Genomic DNA, 19,727 nt, shown 5'->3' with positions numbered 1-19,727 from the left:
ATGTTGTAGGTAGTGCAGCAAGAAGGCGCTCATGTGTCTCGCGCATCCATGCGGAACAAGTCCTTGCTGTGTTTGTGGCATAGAGGTGCTAACCGTTCTTTCTTCCTCTGACATCTCCCCCCAACCTCTTTCAACTGAAATGTGACCAAGGTCTCCCTCATCTGCTGAGTCTTCCATGTCCATGGACAGTTCGTCCTCCATTTCTTCATGTTCTCCTGCACCTTCCTCAACATTTTGCCTGCTACCATGCGCCCTTGTTAATCCCTCTCCCCCATCGTCCCATGCCTGCTGCCTTGGTGATGATGAACGTCTGGACCTTGGTGATGTTGTTATCCCTTGCGCATATGAATCCTCATTTACTTCCTCCCCTTCCTGTTGAACCACCCCCTGACTCCGAATAGTGTTTAACGTGTACTCCAGCATGAAAATGACTGGAATTGTCATGCTGATAATGGCATTGTCAGCGCTAAACATATTTGTCGCCATGTTGAAACTGTGCAGAAGGGTGCATAGGTCCTTGATCTGAGACCACTCCATCAGGGTGATCTGCCCCACCTCTGCGTCTCATCGGCCCAGGCTATACGTCATGACGTATTGCACCAGTGCTCGACGGTGCTGCCACAGTCGCTGTAACATTTTGAGAGTCGAATTCCAGCGTGTCGGCACATCGCATTTCAGGCGATGAACCGGCAGGCCGAAAGACTTTTGGAGCGATGCAAGTCGCTCAGCTGCGGCGGTTGAACGGCGGAAGTGAGCAGACAGTTTTCGTGCCCTGTGCAGAAAGCCATCTAGGCCAGGATAGTGTGTTAAAAATTGCTGGACAACAAGGTTCAACACGGGAGCCATACAAGGCACGTGTGTCACCTTGCCCAGGCGAAGGGCCGCACCCAGGTTTGCAGCATTGTCGCACACGGCCTTACCTGGCTGCAGGTTGAGTGGAGACAACCATTTATGAATCTCGGACAGCAGAGCTGGCCACAACTCAGCCGCTGTGTGACTCTTATTTCCAAGACATTTCAAGCTAAAGACCGCCTGATGCCGTTGCGCTCTGCTGCCAGCATAGTAAGGAGGTGTGCGTGATTCCTTGTGCGCAGTTACAACGCTGGTGGCCTGACCAGGCAGGCTTAGGGCGGAGGTGGAGGACCCAGACGAGGTTGAGGAGGCAGAAGCAGTGGAGGAACTTATACATACAGAGGATTGACGCACAAGTCGTGGGGATGGCAAGACTTGTTCAGCAGACACTTCTCCATCTATCACCATAGTTACCCAGTGCCCAGTCAGCAACATGTAACGCCCCAGTCCATGCTTACTGGTCCAAGTATTGGTGGTGAAATGCACCCGTTCACACACAGAGTTTCTCAAGGAAGCGGTGATGTTGTGTGCGACATGCTGGTGTAGTGCAGGCACACCTTTCTTGGAGAAGTAGTGGCGACTGGGCATCTGGTACTGGGGCACAGCGACGGACATAAGGTCTCGAAAATCCTGTGTGTTCTTCAGGTGAAAAGGCAGCATTTTGGTAGCCAAGAGCTTATAGAGGGATAAAGTCAACCTCTTGGCTTTGTCATGGGTCGCAGGAAATGGCCTTTTATTTGTCCACATCTGATGGACAGAGATCTGGCTGCTGAGTGTAGATGGTGGTGAGTAGGGTGTCCTTGGAAAAATGCAGGTTTGTGAGGAAAGTGCAGACGTAGACATGATGTTGCCTTCATCCAACGTTGGTGCTATCGATGTCTGAGAGAGCTGTACACGCTCACTTGTTTCCCCTTCCAAACCAACTGACGACCTACCAAGCAAACTGCCTGTTGCAGTTATAGTGGTGGAAGGTGTGCGTGGAAAACCAGGTGTGACAGCTGTCCCCACAGTCATAGAAGATGAAGAGCGTGCGGATGCACTGGAAGGGGCAGGCGGTGGTTGGTCCGCTGCGCTAGGCCGCATTGCAGCACAGTGAGCTTCCCACTGGGAATTATGCTTGGTATTCATGAGAGGATTCATGGAAGAAGTTGTCAAACTGGTGAGCTTTTTGCCTCCACTTATAGAATCCCGACAAATTTTACAGATCACATGATTTGGGAGATCCTTTGCAAGGTCAAAAAAGGACCAGGCTAGGCAAGGCTTAGAAGACATGTGACCTGCAGAGCCACCCCGACTTGTGCTCAGAGGCAGAGTGGTGGCTGAGGATGCAGTTGTAGACATGCTACCAGTACTCCACTCTGTCCAGGAAGGCACAAGGTAACTTCGTCGTCAGTTGCATCCTCCTCCACCGTCTCTGTTGACCTCCTCAAGTGCCTGACTGTGGGTTGACAGTAAGTGGGATCTAGAACTTCATCATCAAGCGTTGTGTTTGCACTTCCCTCGCCCTCAGACCTAGCCTCTTCCTGCCCTGACCGAATATTTAAGTTGTCATCCCAATCTGGTATCTGCGTCTCATCGTCATCAGTATATTCCTCATTGTCTACACCAACAGATGTTACAGTTTGTGAATGAGGATCTACATTATGCTCATAAACTTGGTCATCAGGGCCTGAATCTGAGTCACAAAGCTTCTGGGCATCACTGCAGACCATTTCCTCGTCTGTACTCACTGTAGCTTGAGAGCAGACCTCTGATTCCCAGGCTATAGTTTTACTGAACAGCTCTGCAGACTCAGCCATCTCTGTTCCACCATACTGTGCAGGGCGGATGGAGACTTGAGAGCTGGGAGAAAGCAAGTGTGATTGGAATGACAACTCAGAGGACTGTTTTTTTTTATGTGGTAGTTGAGGTGGAGGAGAGGGCACTTGTTGGAGCACTTGAGATCCATTCAAGCATGTTCTTTTTTTGTGCATCACCTACCTTTCTTACAGTTGTTCGGGTCCGTAAAAAAGGGAGCATATTGGATTGTCCACGGAAAGTAGTAGACATCTTACTTTTGCTGGAAGGTGGCCTATCTTCAGCAGATGTTAATGTAACTTTGCCACCTTCCCCACGGACACAAACTTTTTTTTCTTTTCCAACACGCCTGTTCCCCTTCCACCAGCATCTGTCTTTTGGCCCTCATTTTGTTAGCGACAAGATTAGCCACTTAAAATGTGGTAGCAAAAATTGAGAGGTGGTGTAGATTGCAGAGGTGGTCTAGCTTTATTGACAGCTGAAGAACCAACACTGACTATCCCTAACAATGCAACTATGGCCCTAAAACTGACATGTGCATGAGGGTTGAATGCAGAGGTGCTGGAAAATGCTTGGCACCAGTGGGACAGCAATGGAGTATAGCAGCCACTTTTTGGATGCCAGTTATGTTCAGCACTGTTTGCTATAAAAATAGCGTAGCAAAATGTGCATGAGGGTTGTATGCAAAGGTGCTGGAAAATGCTTGGCACCAGTGGAACAGCAATGGAATATAGCAGCCACTTTTGGATGCCACTTATGTTCAGCTCTGTTTGCTACAAAAATAGCGTAGCAAAATGTGCATGAGGGTTGAATGCAGAGGTGCTGGAAAATGCTTGGCACAAGTGGGACACAAAATTAGTATAGCAGCCACTTTTTGGATGCCACTTATGTTCAGCACTGTTTGCTATAAAAATAGCGTAGCAAAAGTGGGCAGGTGGGTACAGTGGACGGGTTCTCTGGGTCAGTGGACAGGAAAGGAAGCCTCACTTTCTATCCCTCCTAATGTTGAAATGCAGCCAGGAATTCCCTGAGCTTAGGTACACAGACGCTGTTATCTGAAGCTGTATACAGCGTTTCCATGGATCTGACTGTCACCTATGGCTTTGAGCCCGAGGAAATGAGCCCTGAAAAGGGCTGAAATAAACTTCTGTCCCTAATCTGTAGAGCGCTTTGTGTATAGCGTACACAACCGGAGCGGCGACAGGAGCTGCGTGAGTGGTGACTGTCACCTACACGCAGAAAGCAGATAATGGCGCCGTGAGGGAAAATGGCCGTATTTTTAATGCAAGGACATGTGACATGGACAGCCTATGACACATGCCTTTGCTTGTCTGGCAAAAAAGACCACTTAGCTGTGTGTGTGTCTGGGATTGGCTGACATGCTGGCCCGCCCCACTGCACGCGTGCTTAGGGAAAAAAAAATAAAAATGGCGATCGCCATTATCCCAGCAGCACTGATCTAAACGCACCGCCCCCGCACACTATGCGCTGAAATAAGATAATAGTGTGAATCACAGAGTGACTCACACTATTAAAGTGAAAAGCCAGCTAGTAACTAGCTAGGCTTTTTGCTGATCGAACTGTTCTCGAACGTAAGTCGAGCTATCGAGCTTTCAGCATAAAGCTTGTGTTCGAGTTCGATCTCGAGCACCCCCAAAATCACTCGAACATGAAATTGGCAAACCTCGAACCTCACTCAACTCTACTCCTCTGATTCATCCAGCTCCTGCTCATCTGGTCAGCGTAACACCTGCACGACCAAACTCAACAACAGCAGGCTATTCTGAGACTCTGTTGTTTGAGGTTGAAATTCACCACCGAGCTGGAGCTGTGGACAGACAACATATGGGCCTTTTTAAAATTGTTGCTCTGTGGGGGAAGTTTGGCAGTCTTAATTGTGTGGGTGAACTGTGAATACAGGCTCTGTAAGGGCCCATTTTTAAATTGTCTGTGGTAAATCTTTGAAATCCATCTCTGTGGTGTCTTTGTTAAAATTTGTAGTTTCTTCATTTACTTGCTCTGTAACCATAAAGTACACCAAAAACTCTAGTAAGAATTTAATAGACTACCATTAATTGTGTTAAATTTCAATGTAGATGTAGCATGGCAGTATAAATACAAGAGTGAAGTAAAACTTTGCTTAGAAAACATTTTTTACGATTGTACATACATAAGAGAATTTATTAGTCCTCATATTAGTATGTATAGCTAATACTTTCATTTCAATTTGTAAGTCAACCTGCAAATATGTTTTCTTTTGAATATTAAAATCTACATGTTCACCTAGGAGTTCACCATATACTATCTTAGATGTGAGTCAGTGCAACTAGTGACAATATTTTTCTGTTTTCATATCTTTTTAATTGGTTTCAGTGGGTTTTCAGGTATTTTGAATGCAATATTGCATTATACTGACAGGAATAATTATTTCAGCACGTGTACACATTAATATAAACTCTCATCCCTGGTCATTTTAATTGTTTAAGGTATAATATTCATTTGATTTTTTTAAAATTTTTTTTTTTTTAAAGCTTTGCAAATATAGGAAATTTAGCCGGTGAAATACAGTTAGGTCCAGAAATATTTGGACAGTGACACAAGTTTTGTTATTTTAGCTGTTTACAAAAACATGTTCAGAAATACAATTATATATATAATATGGGCTGAAAGTGCACACTCCCAGCTGCAATATGAGAGTTTTCACATCCAAATCGGAGAAAGGGTTTAGGAATCATAGCTCTGTAATGCATAGCCTCCTCTTTTTCAAGGGACCAAAAGTAATTGGACAAGGGACTCTAAGGGCTGCAATTAACTCTGAAGGCGTCTCCCTCGTTAACCTGTAATCAATGAAGTAGTTAAAAGGTCTGGGGTTGATTACAGGTGTGTGGTTTTGCATTTGGAAGCTGTTGCTGTGACCAGACAACATGCGGTCTAAGGAACTCTCAATTGAGGTGAAGCAGAACATCCTGAGGCTGAAAAAAAAGAAAAAATCCATCAGAGAGATAGCAGACATGCTTGGAGTAGAAAAATCAACAGTCGGGTACATTCTGAGAAAAAAGGAATTGACTGGTGAGCTTGGGAACTCAAGAAGGCCTGGGCGTCCACGGATGACTACAGTGGTGGATGATCGCCGCATACTTTCTTTGGTGAAGAAGAACCCGTTCACAACATCAACTGAAGTCCAGAACACTCTCAGTGAAGTAGGTGTATCTGTCTCTAAGTCAACAGTAAAGAGAAGACTCCATGAAAGTAAATGCAAAGGGTTCACATCTAGATGCAAACCATTCATCAATTCCAAAAATAGACAGGCCAGAGTTAAATTTGCTGAAAAACACCTCATGAAGCCAGCTCAGTTCTGGAAAAGTATTCTATGGACAGATGAGACAAAGATCAACCTGTACCAGAATGATGGGAAGAAAAAAGTTTGGAGAAGAAAGGGAACGGCACATGATCCAAGGCACACCACATCCTCTGTAAAACATGGTGGAGGCAACGTGATGGCATGGGCATGCATGGCTTTCAATGGCACTGGGTCACTTGTGTTTATTGATGACATAACAGCAGACAAGAGTAGCCGGATGAATTCTGAAGTGTACCGGGATATACTTTCAGCCCAGATTCAGCCAAATGCCGCAAGGTTGATCGGACGGCGCTTCATAGTACAGATGGACAATGACCCCAAGCATACAGCCAAAGCTACCCAGGAGTTCATGAGTGCAAAAAAGTGGAACATTCTGCAATGGCCAAGTCAATCACCAGATCTTAACCCAATTGAGCATGCATTTCACTTGCTCAAATCCAGACTTAACACGGAAAGACCCACAAACAAGCAAGACCTGAAGGCTGCGGCTGTAAAGGCCTGGCAAAGCATTAAGAAGGAGGAAACCCAGCGTTTGGTGATGTCCATGGGTTCCAGACTTAAGGCAGTGATTGCCTCCAAAGGATTCACAACAAAATATTGAAAATAAAAATATTTTGTTTGGGTTTGGTTTATTTGTCCAATTACTTTTGACCTCCTAAAATGTGGAGTGTTTGTAAAGAAATGTGTACAATTCCTACAATTTCTATCAGATATTTTTGTTCAAACCTTCAAATTAAACGTTACAATCTGCACTTGAATTCTGTTGTAGAGGTTTCATTTCAAATCCAATGTGGTGGCATGCAGAGCCCAACTCGCGAAAATTGTGTCACTGTCCAAATATTTCTGGACCTAACTGTACGTATTGAACACATCACCAATTTTCTAGGTAAATATATTTCTAAAGGTGATATTGACATGAATTTATTACCAGATGTTGGTAACCCATCCAATCCACACAGTCAAAGAATCAAACCACAGATGTCCATAAATTAAGCTATGTGTAGTAATGAGAAAAGACATAGGGAAAAAAGTATTGAACATGCATACTGAAATTTATTTAATACTTTGTACAAAAGCTTTTGTTGGTGATGACAGCTTTAAGATGCCTCCTGTATGGAGAAACTAGTCGCATGCGTTGCTCAGGGGTGAGTTTGGCCATTCATCCACACAAACACTCTTCAAATCTTTAAGGTTCTCAGAGCTCCTTCTATGAACTCTGATCCTTAGTTCCTTCCATAAATTTTCGATTGAATACAGTTCAGGTGATTGCCTGGGAAACTGGAGCAGCTTTATTTTCTTTCTCTTAAACCAGTTGATTGTTTACTTATCTGTGTGTTTGGGATCATTGCCATCATTGGGATCATTATTTACAGGATTAGAAATGGGGGTCCTATTACTAATCTAGGGCTTAGTGGCAGCTGTCATTAATCCCTTATATTACCACGTTTGCCACCGCACCAGGGCAATTGGTATCTACCGTGTAAAGTGCTTTTTTAGTTCAGGGGCTTAATAACCATGGGCCTTCTCAGTGTAACATTCACTGCTGGAGATGGTAAAGCAGCGAGCAGGAGTAGACCCACTGACCAACAGGGGTCCCTGGGCTAAAACCTTAGTGGGAGGGGCTTGAATAAGTCACCTTAGAAGACCTGGATGGATTGACATTCACCAGACACTTCTTGTGACATCTCTGCACCCAACAGATTACCTCACCAGATCTCCAATCCAGAATGGGTTAATGAGCATGGAGCCAAGGCAGACTGAAAAGACACAAACAAGACAAATTCGGAAAAAGAAGGAAGGAGATCTTCTCCAAATGTGCATCTCCCACATGTAGTTCCACAGGCTACGAAACAAAGTGTATGGGTTCATACAGGAGCATTCCATCCATGCTCGACACCAACAAGGGCTTCAGGAGGCATCAAATGGGAATCTGATAAAACTTCACCACACCTCGCTGAATGAAATAACCACAGAACCAGAGTCCATATGAGTTGTCTCAGAGAAGTGAACTGCTCCATACTATATGGACACAGACAAGGCCAATGAAGAAGAGGAACTGCTCTTGCTAGAGGAAAACCACTCCTATTGAGCCAAGACAAGAGGGTTCCAGTGTCAAGGGAGAGGCCTGAATGAAGTGATCTGCTCCACCACAGTAGAAGCACAACCCCAAGGCTCGGCAATGTCCTCATCGTTGTTCACACCTCTTGATATCATCCACTTGCATGGGCTCAGGAACTGGGGCAGAAGCTGGAGCCATGGGATCCAACGGTCGCTGGAAGACTGGAGCCAGACTCGTAGGTCTCCTTTCATGGGCGACTTCCTTGGATCGTTCCTTGAACCTGCAATCAACTCATGTGGCTAAGGAGATAAGATCATCCAGAGTAACAGGTCATGACCAGCCAGTTTGTCCTTGATTCTCAAAGATAACTCTCGCAAAAAAGGTCACTAATGCCTGATTATTCCATCCAAGTTCAGAAGATAGAGTACAAAATTTAACTGCATATTGGCCCACAGTCTGAACTACTTGGTGTAACTGCAGAAGAGAACTCGCAGCAGACACAACACAGCCCAGCTCATCAAAAACTCTTTGGAAGGTCTGCAGAAATTCCAGAATATCTGTGGTACTATAGTGATAATTAGGTAATTTCTTTCCCACAGGGGATTGACCAAAGCAAGAGCTTCCTCACCAAGGTGCAAAATCAGGAACTGCACATTGGACTGGTCTGAAGGAAACTGGTTGGCCAACAGTTCAAAGTGAAGGGTGCACTAATTGATGAAACCTGAGCATTGTTTGGGATCGCCATCAAAACCAAGTGGGACAGACAAACGAGGAATGATACCAGCGGTGCAGAAGTTGGAGGGTTCATGTGGAGATTCACTGATCGTAGATGGGCCCGAATTTGATTTGGCTGTTCCTGCATCTGCAACATCACTTGATATATTTCCGACAGAGGCAGGGAGCCGGAGTCAGCGAAGTCCATGACCTGATCAAACTGTAACGCTCGCCACTAGAGATGGTAAAGCGGCGAGTATGAGTAGACCCACTGGACTGTAGGGGGACCCCAGGCTAACCCTTTAGTTACTAGTAAAACTGGGACCACTGTGATAGCAGAGGGAGATTGCACAGCCGAGGGGACGAATGCAATCACTAGTAAAGCTGGGACCACCAGGCCTGCAGAGGCAGATGGCACAGCCAGACACAATGGTACAGACGGGAAAGGGAGACAGGCAAGGACACTGTATTGGGAAGCACAGCAGAAAAGGGTACCTGACAACCAGCTGGCTAGGGAACAAACACAAACTAACTAATGGCATTGATCAGGCACCTCCCCTAGTGGGACAATGCCTTAAGCACTCAGTGCCTCTCAGCAATAGACTTACAGGCACCTCCAGGAAATGACACACTGACCCTTTAAGAGAAGGGCAGCGGTGTGTGTGCACACCCCAGGAACACTCCAGAAGAGGAAAGCAGCGAATAGCCATGTGGAGGGCCATAGGAAATCTGGGTAGCATGGTGTGGGCCGGCCTTGGCAGTGAGTGAGTGGGTGTCCCTGCAGTGAGGGGAGCAAGGGTGCAGGGACACCAGAGCTGGACCCAATCTGATATTACCGGCCTCCAGCTGTCAGTTTTATCTTTGCATGGAATGAAAATTGGGCAGACCACACAACATATTTTTAAGTTAAATATTTAAATAATAATAATAAGAAAGAATCCGCATATGGTCCCTCTTATTTTGATACACAGCCAAGATAAGCACATGGCTTGGATATACAGCCTGTAGCTGTATGCTTTATCTGCACTGGGTATCATAGTATGGGGGGACCCTATTCGAATTTATATATTTTTACACCACTATAGGGACGAAGAAAACATGTGTGATTCCTAACGGGGAACTAACTAACGGGGTAAGAAGTCAATATATTTGTGGATTAATGAGCCAACCCAGAAATAGCATTACAATCATGGAGAAGACTTGGTAAGTATAATGCTCCTCCTTTATTCCTTATTTTCTTTCATTTTCCTTGTTTTTTTTTTTAAATTATCCTAGTGGCCGAACCTGAACAGTAACATGGATTTCCCTGAGTCCGTTTTCGAGGTCTGTGCACGATCACCAGGTATCCAATATGGACCCTGAACTTTACAGTTCAGGTTTGCACATCACTAATTCTGATCATTCTTTTCAGTTTTCTGTCTGCAGGCATCACCTGATCATGGATGGTTTACGGTGAAATAATGTTCTTTCCATTTTCAGATTATGGCCCCAACAGTGTACATTGGAATTTTCAGTAGTTTAGATATTCTATAACCAATGCCATCAGTATGTTTTGCAACAAGGTTGTAAAGAGCTTGATTTACCTCCCTGGTTTTAACCATCATGCGATGTTTCTTGTGTGGCACCTTGGTAATAAGACACCTTATTATAGGCCATCAATTGAACCAGCTGATATTATTTTTCACTACGTGTCAAAATTGCCTTCTAACTACTGATATATTTTAGCTGATGTCAGGATTTCCATGGCTTTTTGCCCCTCTCTTTCTGCATGTGTTCAATACTTTTTTCCTGTGTCATTTTTCATTATTACACATAACTTATTTTATGGACATCCATGGTTTCATTTCTTTACCAATGTGGATTGGATGGGTTGTGAACGACATCTAGTTGAAAATTCAATTCAGTAGCACCTTTAGAAATATATTTACTTAATAAATTAGTGACATGTTCAATATATATTTCACTCTCTGTACATATTTACTTATAGTGAATACTTGTTTATTAAACTTTTGATGCTCGTGTGATATTACTACTTCTAGTGATGCATTGTATTTCTGTATATGATTTTCTAGAACAGTGAAGCACAAATCTTGACTTTTTAATGTTTCACTCAATATAGAGAGATATACTGTATAAGTGAAAGGTTTGAGCTTAAGTTCGTGTCATGAGATAGAAGAACCTGCATGATTTAGTGCAGGAGAGGCTTTAGATACTTTTGAGCCATTTGAGTACTAAAGGCCCCCATATACAATACATACATTCGAAATCACTTTGGTGGGACCAACCGACCTTCTCATGTCTATGGAATTTCACTGGCCAATACTTTTATTTTCATTGGTGATAAGCCACTGCCAGAGGAGTCTGGTAGCAGCTTTTTCCATTCTCCCCATTGAAAGAAACATGAACACTCTGCCAAGTTGAGTGCTCACATGTATGAGAAAGAAGAGAAAGATAGCTATCTACTGAACAAATGTTTTTCAGAGGCTTCTGTCATGTTCATGACCAAATTAAGTCAAAGTGGATCCCAGTCAACATTCCATCTGTAATGTATGTTTACACAGATTGTCATTGGCCCTGTCATTACCTCACAGGCAACAAAATGTAATTTTTCCCACTTATTACTAAAATGTAATTTTTTCACTCATTACTAAAATGTAATTTTTATTTAATTGTGACAATTTAAAAGACTCAATTTGCATCTTATTCAACTCCAATTCCAAAATAGTTGGAGTGCTGTTTCAAATTTAAAGAAAACAAGAATGATTTTAAAATCTTTTACAGGAATATTTTATTCATATCAGAACATAGAACACATATTAGTAGTTAGAAGTTAGACATTTCTCTATTTCACTTGAAAAAAATGAACACTTTATAAATTGATGGCAGCATCACATTTCAAAAACGTTGTGACAGGGTTAGCTAAAGACTGGAAAAGTAAGTGGTACTTAATTGTCTTGTCTATTAAATCACATGACTGTATATAAAAAGCATGTTAGAAAGGCAGTGTCTCTCAGAATCAAAGGTGGTCAGAAGTTCACCCGTCTGTGAACAACTGAATCTATAGATTGTGGAAGGCGGCACTGGATTGAAACAGGATTGATTTGGATTCAAAATCTCTTAATGAGCTCACTAATACTTACAGAAATGATTGTCTATAAACACAATTCACTGCACAATCCCCGAATGCAAAGTTAAAGTTCAATCATGCAAAGAAAAAGTCATATATTAACACAATCCAGCCAAGAAATGCTGCCATCTTTTCTGGTCCAAAGCTCATGTAAAATGGATTGAGATAAAATCGTAAACTGTCCTGTCATATCAATCAAAATTTAAAATTCTTTATGGAAAACACAGATGTCGTGTCCTGCAGACTCAAGAGGAAAGGAACCATTTAGCTTGCTATCAGTGCATAGTTCAAAGGCCTGCTTCTTTAATAGCATATGATTTCATTAAAGCCTATGTCATGGCTAGCTTACACATCTTGAAAGACACTATTGATGGTGAGTAGGTATGAGTGAACCCGAATGGTAAAGTTCGGAGTTCGTACCAAACGCTGGGTTTCCGGGGCTCGGACCTCGGACTGTTGAAAAAAATCTGTACCCGAGTTCAGTGTTTATGTACTTTTCATATGTTAATAAAGTTTGTTGAAAGTCAAAAGCAGCCAATCACCAAGCTTTATTACATGGAGAAGTTGCCTGTCTGCTGCTGTGAACAATAATGATAAAAAAATGACATGGTCTCCACCACTTTTTGATAACCAGCACAGGGCTGCAACCCTCAGCTGTCAGCTTTACCTAAGCTGCTTATCAAAAAGAAATAATTTTAAAAAATGGCATAGGGTACCCTCTATTTTTGATTACCAGCCAAGCTAAAGCAGTCAGATGGAAGCTGGTATGATCAGGGTGGGAGAGCCCATGGTTATTTGGCCCCTCCCGACCTCAAAATAGCAGCCTGCAGCCTCCCCAAAAATGGCGCATTTTTTCGATGCACCAATTCTGGCACTTTACATGGCTCTTCCTAATTGCCCTGGTGTGGTGGCAATTGGGGTAATACTTTTAGGTTTGATGTCAGCTGTGAATTGACAGCTGGCATCAAGCCCAGGGATTAGTAATGGAGAGGCATCTAGCAGACACCCCCATTACTAATCCAGCAAGTATAGAATTAAAAAAAATACAGGAAAAAAAGTTTAATTTAAAAAAGACTCCCCGACATGACTTTGTTCCCCAATTTATTAATAAAATAAATCTTGGAAGTTCTGACATAAACCCAAGAGTAATTTCCCATGACATCCATCAATTCCTATGGAGCTAAATTTTGAGAACTTTCTCAGAATATAGCTCCATAGGTGTCAGCGGCAGCCCAGAATTTCTCATGTTCATGACAAATTTTGTACCTACCATTGACCAACACTAACCACAATGCAGCCTTGTTCTAAGATCATTCTTAGAATGAGGCTTCATAGGTTACTGCCAGTTAGTGGCAGGCTGTAATTTCTCAGGAGCAGTGATGTCACTCAGAAAAGCCAGGTAAAGCGCCAGAACTGGTGCATCTAATGGATGCGCCACTTCAGGGGCATCTGGTGGCTGCTATATTTAGGTTGCAAATGACCAAATTGCCATAGGCTCTCCGACGCACATCCAGCTGAAGCAAGGCAGGGGCTGGAGTCTGGGGGCGCCTACCTTTCCCCACTGGATGTTGCATCCTCGCCAACTCTGCATTGCCCACAGCAGTGTGATGAGGTCACAGAGTAATGACCCCATCACGCTGGGTTACGGCATGACATGCCACCTCACTGCTCTGCTCCACTCACCTTGCCTGCTACCACATGGCTAATTTGCATATGATGCCCTAGAAGGGCTTCGCATGCACCTTAGTCATGTGCAGTGACTAAAGCGACACTGCTTGGGTCCTCTGCTGTGGCTTTGACTGGGGCACAGTGAAGAGGAGGGCTTGGCCCAGGGCTTCATAACGCTAAATAATTACCTCGGGCCTGGCCGTGCCAACTTCTTCACCGGGCCCCATACACCAGTCATGGTTATAATGCCCTAACGGTGGCCCTGCTGGCACCCCACTAATCAACTTTACTGGCAGCCCCACCACGTAGGAAATAGTCTGTTCATTAATGCATACATATTCTGTCTGGGTCCTCCATAGAAAAACTATTCTCTGCCCCAGGGCAAGTATATCTTAAATCAGTATACCCCTTTTTTAATGCTAGTTTTAAACGGGTATTTGAAAATGGGATGTCTAAAATAAACATCTCTTTTAAAAATATTTTCCATTTTTTTGCAATCTTCATTATTACAGGATTGAGGTGAGCTATGCTTTTGTGGCGCCCCTGACCTGGTCAGGCACCACTGAGTACTGCACTCAGGCTGAGTCAGTACAAAACAGGTAATCCTGAAGGCTGACCAGGGTGTGGACACACAGGCACATAGTAACCAGGTCTCCCACACTTACCTTTGAAAGGACCCCTGGGGAATCCAGGAGGGAGCGTGGCCTCCATCTCCACTCAAGGGGTGTGGTAGAGAGGCTGGTTGCTAGGTTGCGGAGGCAGGCACAGAGGGGAAGGAGTAGTGAGCCAGTCAGTTAGTGAAGCTCAACGGTAAGAGCAGTCGCAGAGAGAGAACCTGCTGGCTGTCACTAGTCAGACACCGCAGGTGTAGTGGTTGCTGGCAGGGGAGAACGGCTACCTTGCAGTGCCACCTGAAAACCACCTAGGGCCGGAGGGCTAAGAGGTGGCTGAGTAAGGGGACTTCCTGGTGGACCAGGCCCGCAGGGGAAAACAGGTTCCCAGAGCAGGAACCTATTTATTAGGCCTGCTAAACCTGCTGGTGGGGGCACTGCATGCCCTTCACCAAAACCACACAGAGTCCACAGCCACGCATCAACGAGAGGGCCCATAAGTGACGAGAGGCGAGCAGCCAGAGTTACTTGGTCCAGGCTGCAAGCAAACGGGCCGAAAAGGGGAGAACAGGTGGAAGCAACTTCCCTGGGTGACCCCGTAGGACTTCAAGTCTGGGTCACCACAAAAACAAGAGGTCTAGGAAGGCGAGTCTGCAGTCACCCCTAAGTCAGCCTGAAGGAGCCTGGTTCCCCTCTTGGAACATCACAGCATCGCCCGGGTTGACTCACAGCTACCATCTGAAAGTGAGTAAAAACCCTGAAAGACTTTGCTGCTTGTGTGTGAGTTCTTCTGCGACCTGTGGTACTACACACTTACACTGGGCCCTGGGGCCAGCCTCACTCTCAGGAGGCCACAACAACTGACTGCAACTAACATCAGCCTCAGGCATCCCCTAAACTGCAGTGGCGGTCACCCCTGACCGCAAATACAGAGAGTGGCGTCACGAATCCCCTATTGAAGGTAACCTACCTGTGACTAGAAGATTTCCCAGCCCGTGGAGACCCTGCGGCATCTTGCATCAGAAGGTAATGCGGGGCTCTACACTCTCAGTACAAAAAAATACACATTATCAGCATATTGGTCTCCTTTATATGCCCCCTTCCAATAGAACCCACAGCTTGTTCTATATTATGCCATGAGACAAATGAGCTGTTTTTCTTAATAGCGTCATTTGATCTGGTTACCCAGACTTACTGTATTTATTTACGTATGTACAGTATGTACCCAGCTAGGCAAATTAGTGGATGCATTTCCCAGCTGAAAATAGAAAGCGAGAAAATTAAGCAGCTGAATTGTTTAAATTCTCTAATGCAGAATACTGATATTGGCAAGCATTTCCATTGTTACTTTTTTACCTTTCTGGAGATTAGTGAAATGGCTCAAACAGCAATTTTAGAAACCGTGGATTTATTACTTTTCACTTCCAGATTGTCCTGGCATGGAGTTAACAAACACAATTTTATAATTTTGAGAGGAGAATAATGTCCCTTTTTATTAAAATGAAAATGACACACTACTACATATCTAAGTTGATTTAGTGTTTTTATTAGTTATATAACTGTTTTAATACCACACTAACTATTGCTCTCTCCTTGGGGTTTACATTGTTCTCATATCCATGAAACAAATTGATAATTTAAGAAAAAATAAAATAAAAAAATTAAGCATTTCTTAGTTGCTTGTTGACTGCATAGCAGCAATCAGTCACCACAGGGTTACCACGATAGGCAGGGAAATATTTGGATCCTTATCAATTCCACTATATGGCTAAATATTATTGCCATGTACTGAAATTCCTTTGGTGTTATTGTTTGATTTTAATTGTGATTATAAAATGTGAACAATGCGGATCCTAAACCACAATTAAACACCTGCTGTATTTGTTGTTTGCGTATCTGTTCTGATATACTGGGTATTTAAATACTGCTGATTCAGATGCACTGAGAAAACAATATAGTTTGAAAACAAATGTTTAGTAAAATAAAGGAAAAACAATGTAGCAACATGTCACTATGCACTAGTGACATAAAGAAATCTTTACCTGCATAATTTTGCGGTTGTATTATAGTAACAGATTTGAATGGCCTACTTAGTGGCATTTTGTTTAGTCAAGTACGTTTGACATGGTGAATTGTAGTTACAATTGCATATAGAGGATGTCATATAAATCTGCTTCTCTATGATAAATAAGACCTAGTAGAACAATGCATCAATATTTGCATTTTAAAAACACTGCACAGGTTCATTGACCGAGCTGTTCTGTTCTCCAGGAATGTTGTGCAAGGGAATTACCATTATATTTTTTTTTTTGCTAAAGTTTTAGGATCAGCAGGAGCACATTGAACAAAGTATTTCAATTTTGTTTATTTACAGCTTGTGGTATAGGATGTTTACAAGAATTCAAATTCTTTTCCTCTGTGGGCATTTATTTCTTCCAAAAATGTAGGTAGTTATGCATAAAGTGTATGTCCACATTTTCAACTATTTATATTGTTAAAATTAATTAAGAAAGTATTGCAACTTTTCAACAGTCCTAATTAAAAATATCCCAGAGTTTTTGTTTGTGCAGTTCTTATGCAAACATAAATATCTCCATGGTAACAGACTACAAACAAATCCAATGTAGTCAAATTCTGCAATCATAGTTCTATTTATGACTTTTCCTAACCTACTGAATGTAGTTTAGCAAAAGGAGACTGATGGTACATAGTATGGCTGAAGGATCAAAGTAGACACAATGGAGACAAACAGATTTGTGTCTCTTATTCAATCACTGTTAGGTTTTCAAAGCTATTTGTAAAAATGCTCTATTTCATGCACTTTAACACTTTTCTTTGCGGGCAGTTTTCACTTTTAACACTTTTATTTTCTCTTCCCATTCTTCTAAGAGTATTAACTTTTATTTTTCCGTGACATAGCTTTATGAGGGCTTGTTTTTGGTACGCCATGAGTTGTTGTTTTGAATGAAATCATCAGCCCATATGATGATGTCATGTCTTTGGAAGCGTCTGATAGGTTTATTGGCAACATCTGAGTTAATTAGAGACACACCTGTGGATGTATTTTCATATCACAATTAAAGAAGGACATATCTCTCAACTTGTTCAGAAACAGAGAAGGATATGTATTGAGGCACTTATTTGCCCCTAAGTGGTCTCACTCACTGATACTGTTTTGACCCCACACAGTATCATTGCCCCACAATTCCTACACAAAGTATGATGCCCCACAGCACCCAACGCAGTAAGATTGTCACCACAGCGCCTCATATAGTATGGTATTCACCACAACCCTCATTATAAAGTATGAAGTGCACCAAAGACTCCTATATAATGTATGGTGACTTCACAGTCCACTTACAGTATGTCCTCCAAAACCACCAAGCAGAGTATGTTAGATCCCCCACACACTAAGATGATCCCCCATAGCCCCAATACAGTATGACGGTCATTCCACAGCCCACCATATAGGTATGATTGTCCTCCTCAAAGCCCCTGTATAGTATGATTGTCCACCTTACAGCTCCTATATAGTATTATGTTACACCTCACAGCCCCTATATAGTATGGTTGTCAACCTCACTGCCAATTATATACTGTGATAGTCCACCTCACTGTCCATTATATACTATGATGGTCCACCCCACAGCTCCTTATATAGTATAGTGCTTCCACTCCCTGCACCTACATAGTATGGTGAACCAGTATGATGGTCCACCCCACAGTCCCTTGTGTGATATGATAGTCCATCTCACAGCCCCTTTTGTACTATGATGGTCCACCCCACAGCCCTGTGTGTAGTATGATGGTATACCCCAACAACCCCTTGTGTAATATGGTTCACCCTCACAGCCCATTGTGTAGTATGATTGTCCATCCCACAGCCTCTTGTATAGTGTGATGGTCCACCCTTGTATAATATGATGGTCCACCCCCATAGTTCCTTGTGTAATATAATGGTCCACCCCCACAGCCCCGTGTGTAATATGATGGTCCTCCCCCACAGCCCCTTGTGTAATATGATGGTCCACCCCACAGCCCCCCAAAATATTAAATCCTTATTATCACCTAATACAGACTACTCATTCTCCACAGTGTCTGTCTCCTCTTCTAGCCAAACTGTCAGAGGACACTGGTGGCATGATGCAATGACGTCATCGCATAGCCAACATCCCTTGTTTGGTGTCGGCAGGCCGCAGACAAAAGAGAAGCCCACGGCCTGCAAGGGTAAGTGATGGAGCCTGTGGTTCCATGTTTCGTCACAACTCTTAGCAGAAGCGGCATCCTCAATATCTAAATGGTGGACAACCCTTTACGGGACCTGATGGTTAGGACATTCATTTGCTGGATGATTTTGTTTTTATGGGCATTTAGAGTTATTTAGTGCCTTATTTCTAAATGATTGTATTGTTTATATACTGTATATTTCATGTCTATTCATTCTGTATATTCAGGCTTTTTGAGTGGTTTGTATTTTGTCTTAGATTATAACTGTGAAGCTGAGACTTTATTTTGGCTCATAGATTACATTTAGTATTTCTTAGGAAACATACCAGAAGGAATGAATATATACTGTATATTGAATATGTTAACAGAGTAAAGGCAAAACAGCTGTGGGATGGCACATTTTATGTCTATTCTTCCTTTCGCTAATGAATCATAATGCTTTGACTTTTTGATTTATTACTATTCATACTATTTTACATTCATGCCAGTTGCAAACTTCATTTTATGCCATAAGTACAATTTCAATATCATTATCAAGAATTTAGGGGCAGTTGGATTAATTTTGGCAATGCCATTTGTTGCGAGATATATATAAAATGCATTTGCGATGCATTTTTGTAAGGAGTAAATTGCTACTGTAACATTGATAAATTTGAGAATTGTTGCATTCATTAATCAGTGTTTCCAGAACACAAACAGCAATTGTTGTAGCCCCTGGCAATTGTTTGAAAAGCTGATGGATTGAATGTGCTAAAGTGAATGAGCGACTGTATTGCAATCAGATGTAGACAGCAATGTCTTCAAACTTTGAAGATACAATGCCTAGGTAATAATAAAATGTATGAAAAATTTAAATAATTGTTCTCCATGTTATTTGTATGATATATTTTGAGGGTTTGTCTATGGATACCTGAATACATTAATATAGTAAGAATAATTATTTTAGATGCATTATTAGTGTTAGGCGGGCTTTGCACACTACGACATCGCAGGTGCGATGTCGGTGGGGTCAAATTGAAAATGACGTACTTCCGGCATCGCATGCGACATCGTAGTGTGTAAAGGCTCGATGATATGATTAACGAGTGCAAAAGCGTCGAAATCGTATCATCGGTGCAGCGTCGGCGTAATCCATAATTACGCTGACGCGACGGTCCGATGTTGTTCCTCGCTCCTGCGGCAGCACACATCGCTGTGTGTGAAGTTGCAGGAGCGAGGAACATCTCCTACCGGCGTCACCGCGGCTTCCGTAGGATATGCAGAAGGAAGGAGGTGGGCGGGATGTTTACATCCCGCTAATCTCCGCCCCTC

Source organism: Anomaloglossus baeobatrachus, chromosome 6 (assembly GCF_048569485.1).
Source record: "Anomaloglossus baeobatrachus isolate aAnoBae1 chromosome 6, aAnoBae1.hap1, whole genome shotgun sequence".
Lineage (NCBI taxonomy): Eukaryota > Metazoa > Chordata > Amphibia > Anura > Aromobatidae > Anomaloglossus > Anomaloglossus baeobatrachus.
The sequence above is the reverse complement of the archived record's forward strand: the minus strand, read 5'-3'. Positions refer to the sequence as shown.